Source organism: Aethalodelphis obliquidens, unplaced genomic scaffold (assembly GCF_003676395.1).
Source record: "Aethalodelphis obliquidens isolate GAN/ISIS:26980383/991018 unplaced genomic scaffold, ASM367639v1 scaffold68, whole genome shotgun sequence".
NCBI classification, from domain to species: domain Eukaryota; kingdom Metazoa; phylum Chordata; class Mammalia; order Artiodactyla; family Delphinidae; genus Aethalodelphis; species Aethalodelphis obliquidens.
Window position 1 is genome coordinate 4,057,793 of NW_020838012.1, and position 9,124 is coordinate 4,066,916.

The window sequence follows — 9,124 nt, forward strand, 5'->3', positions numbered from 1 at the left end:
TTTAGGGTTTTCTATATACAGTATTGTGTCTTCTGCAAATAGTGACAATTTCACTCCTACCCTTCCCATTTGAATGCCTTTTATTTCTTTTTCTTACCTGATTGCTGTAACTAGGACATCCAATACTATATTAAACAGAAGTGGCAAGAGTGGGCATCCTTGTCTTATTCCTGTTTTTAGAGGAAAATCTGTCTGCTTTTCACCATTGAGTATGGTGTTAGCTGCGGGTTTGTCATAAATAGCCTTTATTACATTGAAATATGTTCCCTCTATACCAACTTTGATGAGAGTTTTTGTCATGAATGGGTGTTGAGTTTTGTCAAATGCTTTTTTTGCATTTATTGAGATGATCATGTGATTTTTATTCTTCCTTTTCTTAATGTAGTGTATCACTTTGGTCAATTCATGGATATTGAACTATCCTTGCATCCCAGGAATAAATCCCATTGATCATGGTGTATGATCTTTTTTATATATTGTTTAATTCAGTTTGCTAATATTTTGTTGAGGATGTTGGCATCTATATTCACCAGAGATATTAGCCTGCAATTTCTTTTTTTGTAGTGTTTTTGTCTGGTTTTGGTATGAGGTAATGGTGGTCTTGTAGAATGAATTTGGGAATGTTCCCTCCTCTTCATTTTTTTTTTTTCTTGGCTGTGCTGTGTGGAATGCAGGATCTTAGTTCCCTGACCTGGGATTGAACCTGTGCCCCCTGCAATGGAAGTGCAGAATTTTAACCACTGGACCTCCAGGGAAGTCCCCTCCTCTTCAATTTTTTGAATAGCTTGAGGAGGATAGGTATTAACTGTTCTTTATATGTCAGGTAGAATTCCCCTGTGAAGCCATCCAGTCTTGGATTTTTGTTTGCTGGGAGTTTTTTTGGGGTTTTTTTAAATTATAAATTCAATTTCACTACTAATGTTTTTTCAGATTTTCTATTTCTTCCTGATTCAGGTTTGGAAGTTTGCATATGCCTAGAAATTTATCCATTTCTTTTAGGTTGTCCAATTTGTTGACATAGAACTGCTCATAGTATTCTCTTATGATTCTTTGTGTCTCTGTGGTATCTGTTGCTATTTCTCTTCTTTCATTTCTTATTTTGTTCATTTGAGTCCTCTCTTTTTCTTGATGAGCTAGCTAAAGACATCAATTTTGTTCATCTTAAAAAAAATCTCTTGGTTTCATGATATTCTTTAATGTTTTTTGTCTCTATTTTATTTGTTTCCACTCTGATCTTTATTATTTCCTTCCTTCTCTTCACTTTGGGCTTTGTTTGTTCTTTTTCTTATTTATTTAGATGGTAGGTTAAGTTGTTTATTTGAGATTTTTCTTGTTTCATTAGGTAGGTCTATACTGCTATAAACTTCCCTCTTAGCACTGCTTTTCTGTGTCCCATAGATTTTGGAAATTTGTGTTGTTATTTTCATTTGTCTTGAGCTATTTTCTGATTTGCTCTTTGATTTCTTCATTGACCCATTGTTGGTTTTTTTAAATTTATTTATTTAATTTATTTTTGGCTGTGTTGTGTCTTTGTTGCTTCACGCAGGCTTTGTCTAGTCGCGGCGAGCGGGGGCTACTCTTCATTGCGATGTGCAGGCTTCTCATTGCGGTGGCTTCTCTTATTGTGGAGCATGGGCTCTAGGCACATGGGCTTTGGTAGTTGTGGCACATGGGCTCAGTAGTTGTGGCTCACAGGCTCTAGAGCACAGGCTAATTAGTTGTGGTGCATGGGCTTAGTTGCTTCACAGCATGTGGGATCTTCCTGGACCAGAGCTTGAACCTGTGTCCCCTGCATTGGCAGGCAGATTCTTTAACCACTGCACCACCAGGGAAGTCCTGACCCATTGTTTTTAAATAAAATGTTGTTTAATTTCCATGTGTTTGTGTTTTTCCATTTTTCTTCCTGTAGTTGCTTTCTAGTTTCATACCATTGTGGTCAGAAAAAAATGATTAATATAATTTATATCCTCTTGAATTTGTGGAGACTTGTTTTGTGACCTACATTGTGATCTATCCTGGAGAATGTTCCATGTGCACTGGAAAAGAATATGTATTCTGCTGCTTTTGGATGGATTTTCCTGTAGGCATCTATTAAATCCAACTGGTTTACTGTGTCATTTAAAGCTACTGTTTTCTTATTAATTTACTTTCTGGAAGATCTGTCCCTTGATGTAAGTGAGGTGTTAAAAAGTTCCCTACTATTATTGTATTATTTTCAATATCTCCACATATGTCTGTTAATACTTGCTTTATACGTTTAGGTGCTTCTATTCTATTCTTTATATATTAGGTGCATATATGTTAATGAGTGTCATATCTCTTCTTGTATTGATCCCTCTATTCTTATATAATTCCTTTCTTTGTCTTTTGTTATAGACTTTTTTTTAAAGTCTATTTTGTCTTGTATGAGTATTACTACCCCAGCTTTCTTGTCATTTCCATTTGTATGAAATATCTTTTCCTGTCCCCTCACGTTCAGTCTTTGTTTGTCTCTAGCTCTGAAGTGAGGATCTTGTAAATGGCATATAAATGCATCTTGTTTTATCCAGTCAGCCACCCTATATCTTTTGCTTGGAACATTTAGTCCATTGACATTTAAAATGATTATTGATAAGTATGTACTTCTTGTCTTTTTTTTTTTTTTTTTTACTGGTTTTCTGGTTGTTTTTGTAGTTCTTCTCTGTTCTTTTCTTCTTATTATAGTTTCTTCCCTTGTGGTTTGATGATTTTCTTTACGGTATGCTTGTGTTCCATTCTCTCTAGTTTTTGTGTATCTATTGTAGATTTTTGATTTGTGGTTACCATGAGGTTTGTAAATGTTGACCTATAACTATATCTACTTGATTTAAACTGGTAGCCATTTAAGTTCAAATACATTCTAAAAGATCTACATTTTATTCCTCTCCCCCACATTTTGTGTTTTTGTTGGCATATTTTATATCTTTGTGTTATCTCTTCACTATTTATTGTCTTTATAGATGATTTTATAATTTTTTTGTTCTTTAATCTTCATACTAAGTTATATAAGTGATTGAACCACAGCCTTTACTATATATTTGCCTTTATTACTGGGATTTTTTCTTTCCTATAAATTCTAACCTTTTTGCTGTAGACTTTCCTTTTCCACTTAGAGAAGACCCTTTAACGTTTCCTTTAGGATAGGTTTAATATTGATGAACTCTTTTAGTTTTTGCTTCTTTGAGAAGTTCTTTCTTTATCTTTCAATTTTAAACAATTTTTCTGGGTAAAGTATCCTAGGTTGCAGGTTTTTCCCTTTCAAAATTTGAACATATCTTTCCACTTCCTTCTAGCCTGTAAAGTTTCTGCAGAAAAATCAAATGATAGTCTATGGGTGTTACCTTGTATGTGACTCTGTTTTTCTCTTTCTGCCTTTATATTTCTCTCTTTATCTTTAAATTTTGTCATTTTAATTATGATATGTCTTGGTGTGGGTCTTTTGGGTTTCATCTTGTTTTGGACCCTCTTTGTTTCCTGTACTTGGATATCTGTTTCCCTCTTCAGGTTCAGGAAGCTTTTGGCCATAATTTTATTAAATACATTTCAACCCCTTTCTCTCTCTGTTCTCCTTCTGGGAACCCTGTATTATGAATGTAAGTATGTTTGATATTGTCACAGAGATTCCTTAAACTGTTCTCAGTTTTTTTTAATTGTTTTTATTTTTGCTGTTCTGACTCAGTGATTTCCATTATTCTGTCTTCCATATCACTTATGTGATCTTCTGTATCATCTAGTCTGTTCTTAATTCCTTCTAGTGTGTTTTTCATTTCAGTTATTTATTCTTCAGATCTGATTGGTTATTTTTTATATTTTCTAGTTTCTTGTTAAAATCCTCACTGATCATTTGTTGTTCTGTAATTCAGTTAACATTCTTATTCATAACTAATGCTTTAAATTCTTTATCTGATAAATTATTTATTTCTGTTTTGTTAGCTGTTTTTTCAGTTTTTTTCTTGTTCTTTCATTTGAAACAAATTCCTCTTTCCTTTGACTTTGCTTAACTTTTTCTGACTCTATGAAATTAGGTGAAACCATTACCTATCCTGGTCTTGAGGGGTGTCCTTATATAAGGCATCCCTATATAGTCTTCACATGCCAGCGGCTTTGGTGGGAAGGCTGGATCTGATGTGGGCATGAGTCAAGTCTTTCCCCAGGGTGTGCTGGCAGCTACCACCTTGGTAGGGGGTGGGGCTGGAGATGGAATGGCTAAAGCCAGAGCCAGGTGAGAGCAGGTTTTCTCCTCTGCTCAGTGGCCAACACCACCCTATTGGGGGCAGGAGTGCGTTCTAAGTTGCTGGAGCAGAATCCCTGAGGATCAGTTCTGAGCTGTCTCCATTCTTTCTAAGTGTGTGCTCTTCCCTCTCCCAGCACTGGTGCCCTCACCCCAGGAGGAACAGTGCTGGAGCAAGAGGGGCTGGAGTAGGTGCTCAGCATGGGTTGGGGCACTGGCTGTGGCAGTTCCAGCACCAGTCAGAGTTCTGGACTGCTCCCGATTCACTGCCCCTGTAAGTGCTAGCAATGGCTGCCCCTACCCCATTCAGTTCCTAGCTGGCTACATCCCTCACAACTGCATACTTCTCTTGTCCACTGCAGCCCTCATCCCAGTGTAGAACTGCTTGCAGAGCAGGCAGGGCCTGAGTGAGCACTCAACTCAGGCTGTGGTACATACTGGGGCTGTTGCAGGAAACCAGCAAGCTCTGGGCAGTTTCAGTCTGCTTCCTCTGCCTTGTTTCAAGAGTAAGCAAGCATGTACACATGAGCAGAATCTCGGTTTATTACAGCCCTCCTGTTAGTCCCATTGGTTCTCAAACCTGCTAAGGGGACATGACCCCTAGTGTTGGCCCCAGGGCTAGGGTGCTCCATATGTGGTTTGAAGTACAGTAAGTCCTCTATATATCAACGACTTTCATTCCAAGAGTGCATTTGTAAGTCCAATTTGTTTGTAAGTCCAGCGAAGTTGACCTAGGTATCCAACTAACACAATCGGCTATATAGTAGTGTACTGTAATAGGTTTATAATACTTTTCACACAAATAACACATAAAGAACAAACACAAAAAATAAAGAAAACATTTTTAAATCTTACAAAACAATACCTTGAAAAGTACAGTAGTATAGTACAACAGCTGGCATACAGGGGTTGGCCTCGAGTGAACAGGAAACAAGAGTTACTGACTGGAGGAGGTAGAGGAGGTGAGACATGGTAGAGCTGAAGGTTCATCAGCAATAGGAGATGGAGGGCAAGCTGCAATTTCACTCACACCTGACTTGGATGGCACAGGTTCTGGTTCCTTGCTGGATTCAATTCTATCTACCCTCTTGAATAAACAATCTAGTGATGTCTGGGTAGTAGCTCTTTTTTCTCATCATAGATGACACGGTAGCACTGGATTGCATTCCGAACGGCTGCTGCAACCTTCATGTACCATTCTACGTTTGGGTCCTGTGTCTCAAAAACTAACAGTGTCTCCTCAAATAAAGAAAATCCACTTGCCATTTCCTGCTTCATGAATCTCTTCAATTCTTCAATTATTTCTTCCTCTTGTCTCTCTTCACATCCTTTTTCTGGACCTCCAATTCCATCAGGTCTTTGCTAATAAGCTCCTCATGTTGCACAGCAACAGTACTCTGGAGTAAAGTACACAAAAGCACAACCACTTGTAGAGGATACATGCACATGACACTGTATTCCAGACATGTGAACTAACTTATGTGATTGAGACATGTGAGCACACGTTCACATCTTTGAAAGTTCTCAACTTGAAGGTTTGTTTGTAGGGGACTTACTGTACTCACTCCCAAGGGAGGATCTCTGAGCCCATGTAATCCCCTGCTCTTCTGTGTCCCCTCCCTGGCTCACAGGTCCCAATCTGATCCCTTATCTTCCCTTCCGACCTGACTCCATGCAGATATTGCTTGGAGCCTTGGTTGGATAAGAGTCTTTCTGCCAGTGTCCAGTTTGTTTTCAGTGAGAATTGCTCCACATATGGGTGTATTTTCGATGTGTTCTTGGGGGAAAGTAAGCTCTGCATCATCCTCCTTCACCCTCTTGATCTCCACTCTATCTCTAATTCTGTATACACTACAGTGTGCTCACCACCAAAAATTTAGTTTCTACCCATCACCATAGAGTTGATCCCTTTTATCCATCTCTCCCTCTAAAAATCAAAATTTTAAATTAATCTGTTTAACTATCATATATAACTAAACTTTTATCTTCTTCCAGGTAAAAGAAGGTAAAAACCTGATAGGCTCAGTCCCTGAGTTTGTCACCAGTTTGAGCTACTTGGACAAAACCTTACATTTTGGCTCCTGTTCACAGCAAATTTGTTGGAGAGCAGCCTGAGACCTTGTCCCAAATGGTGTCCCTCACTAAATGTATTGATCTGAGATAGTCACTTTATTTGAGAGTGGAAGCATGAATCCAAAGGTGAAGAGCCCCTCCCCCCAGATCTATGCAATAATATTTGATCATCAGTGTTCATAAATTCACACTCTTTTCTTCCAAATACAAATTCTTCTTTTGAAATACAGTAATAACATCTTAAACTGAGAAAAATGCATTAATTGAAATTTATGATACCTTTTCTTAGGACCAAATTTAGATTATCAATTCTAGTTTTCAATAACTTAATGACAGTATTTGCCTGCAAAATTAACAGGTAGAATTGTGTTTTGTTTTGACATTTCATAGCATTTAGGTGGCCATTTGCCTAAATTTTTCTTTGGCTGCAAGCAGCACATCTGTGAAATGGAGAGAATAATGCCTGCCTTACAGGGTTCTTGTGAGACTTCAGTGAGATACCATAGTAAAGGACTTATCACAGTCTAGGCCAGTGTATTTTTACTCAGCAAAGTTAGTACCCTTCTGTGGCCTTGTTCATTTTATCCAGTTTCTCGTTGGACAATCAACTACCCTGAAAATTCTTCATTCCTTTTTGGTTATAAACAGTGCCTTTTGTGCATGTCACAGAGCACAGGAGCTAACCCACAGACATTACTGAGATGAAGGATGCATTCTGCTGGGATAAGATAAAATTAATACCCACAGCATTCACCTTCTCCTTGAACTATTTTGAGCTGCTCTATCTAATGGACCCTTCATGCAGTGGGAGTTGAAGTAAACTTTTTTAACCATATGTGACCATTTATGTGCAAAATGTATTAATCTAATATAACAAAATTAACTGACACTCAAAAGCCCTGTGATAACTAAAAAGACTCTTATTCTTACAAAGTTTAACACTTCTTTGGTATATTATTTGATAAATGATTTTTTAAAAGTGAAATGCAAACTCTCCTGAATGGCATTCAGGGTCTTCAGAAGTCTATTCAACCTGCTTTTCCACTTTATCCCTCCCTTTCCTTCCAAATTCAACTACCCTCTGCTTCAGCTACAGAGTGTCCTTCACTCTTCCCATAACACACTTTATTTTTTCCTACCTCTATGCCTTTTCATACACTATTCTTTTTGACTGCATTGTCCTTTTCATTGTCTATACCTGGTAAAGCTAAACTGTTTACATCAACCGTTCTGCAGACTACATAGTGAGTGTTTACATAAAATTTCACACTGAAATGGCATTGGTTCATCTTTAATATCAGTTCTCTGTTAAACCTGCTTTCTTTTCCTCTCTGCTGCCATTCTAACTCAAGGCCAAGCCACTTGTTAGAGTTGCATTGACTTGTTTTTTGTATTATTTTTACTGGAGGGGAGAGGGTTGTTTCCCATACAGTATAAATTTTTTTGCCTTCCTGAGCAAAATCAAGCATCAACCTCACTTTTCTAAGAGCTAGAAAGACTCCAATTCCACTTCTGGCTCTTCCTGTAAAGTGTTGCTAGCCTAGGCTAGTCAGTTAGCTTCTCAGAATAGGAATAACTGCCCTGCACACTACACTTGGTTATCATCACCAAAAGAAGTAACATATGTGCAAGCACTTGAAAACTAACATTTCACATTTGTCATTATTCTCACTTTAAACAGTTAATTGAATAAATATTTAAGAGCTGTGGAGTTTTCATTTAGGAAGAAATTCAAATTGTCTTTTTTTTTTTTTTATTGTAAGGCACAAACCTGGTAAACCAAAAAGCATGGCTTTTAAAGGTATTAAGAGACATTAGAGATTGCTTTTCATCAAATTTCTGAATAACAGCAGAAAAATATCTGCATTGTTTAAATTGTATAGGCTTTTAATGTTATTAAGTAATTTTTTCCCCAAAATTAAGTAATCAAGACTAATAGAAGTCTTTGAATTAGTGTAATATGCCACACAGCTATCTTATCATATTTATTCCAAATAAATAATAAAATTTAAATAATCTACTCTTAAAATATTTTATGTTGATAGAATTGCAGAATTTTCTGTATTTTTTTAGTTTTATTGCGGTATAATTGACAAGTAAAATTGTAAGCTATTTAAAGTGTACATTGCGATGATTTGATATATGTATACATTGTGAAGATTCCTCAGATATAGTTAATTAATACATCCATCACCTCACCTATTTATCCTTTTATATTGTGAGAACATTTAGTTCTACTCTCTTAGCAAGTCACCACGTTATACATTAAATCCCTTAGACCTTATTCATCTTTTAAAAAAAATTATTTATTTAATTAATTAATTTATTTATTCTTGGCTGCGTTGGGTCTTTGTTGCTGCGTGCCGGCTTTCTCTAGTTGTGGCGAGCAGGGGTTACTCTTCGTTGCAGTGTGTGGGCTTCTCATTGCGGTGGCTTCTTTTGTTGTGGAGCACGGGCTCTAGGCGTGCGGGCTTCAGTAGTTGTGGCACACGGGCTTAGTTGCTCTGCGGCCTGTGGGATTTTCCAGGACCAGGGCTCAAACCCGTGTTCCCTGCATTGGCAGGCGGATTCTTAACCTCTGTGCCACCAGAGAAGCCCAGATCTTGTTCATCTTATAGCTGAATGTTTGTACCCCTTTACTAACCTCTTCCTATTTCCAATTTTCAGTATTTTAAAAATAAAAATTCCTTCTATAAAAAAATGCTATTTAAATATCTTCATTTCCTTCACTGTAAATGCTATTGATCCTAGGATAAATTATTATTTTATGTCCCACTAAGAAAAAAAATACTGTCAATTAAG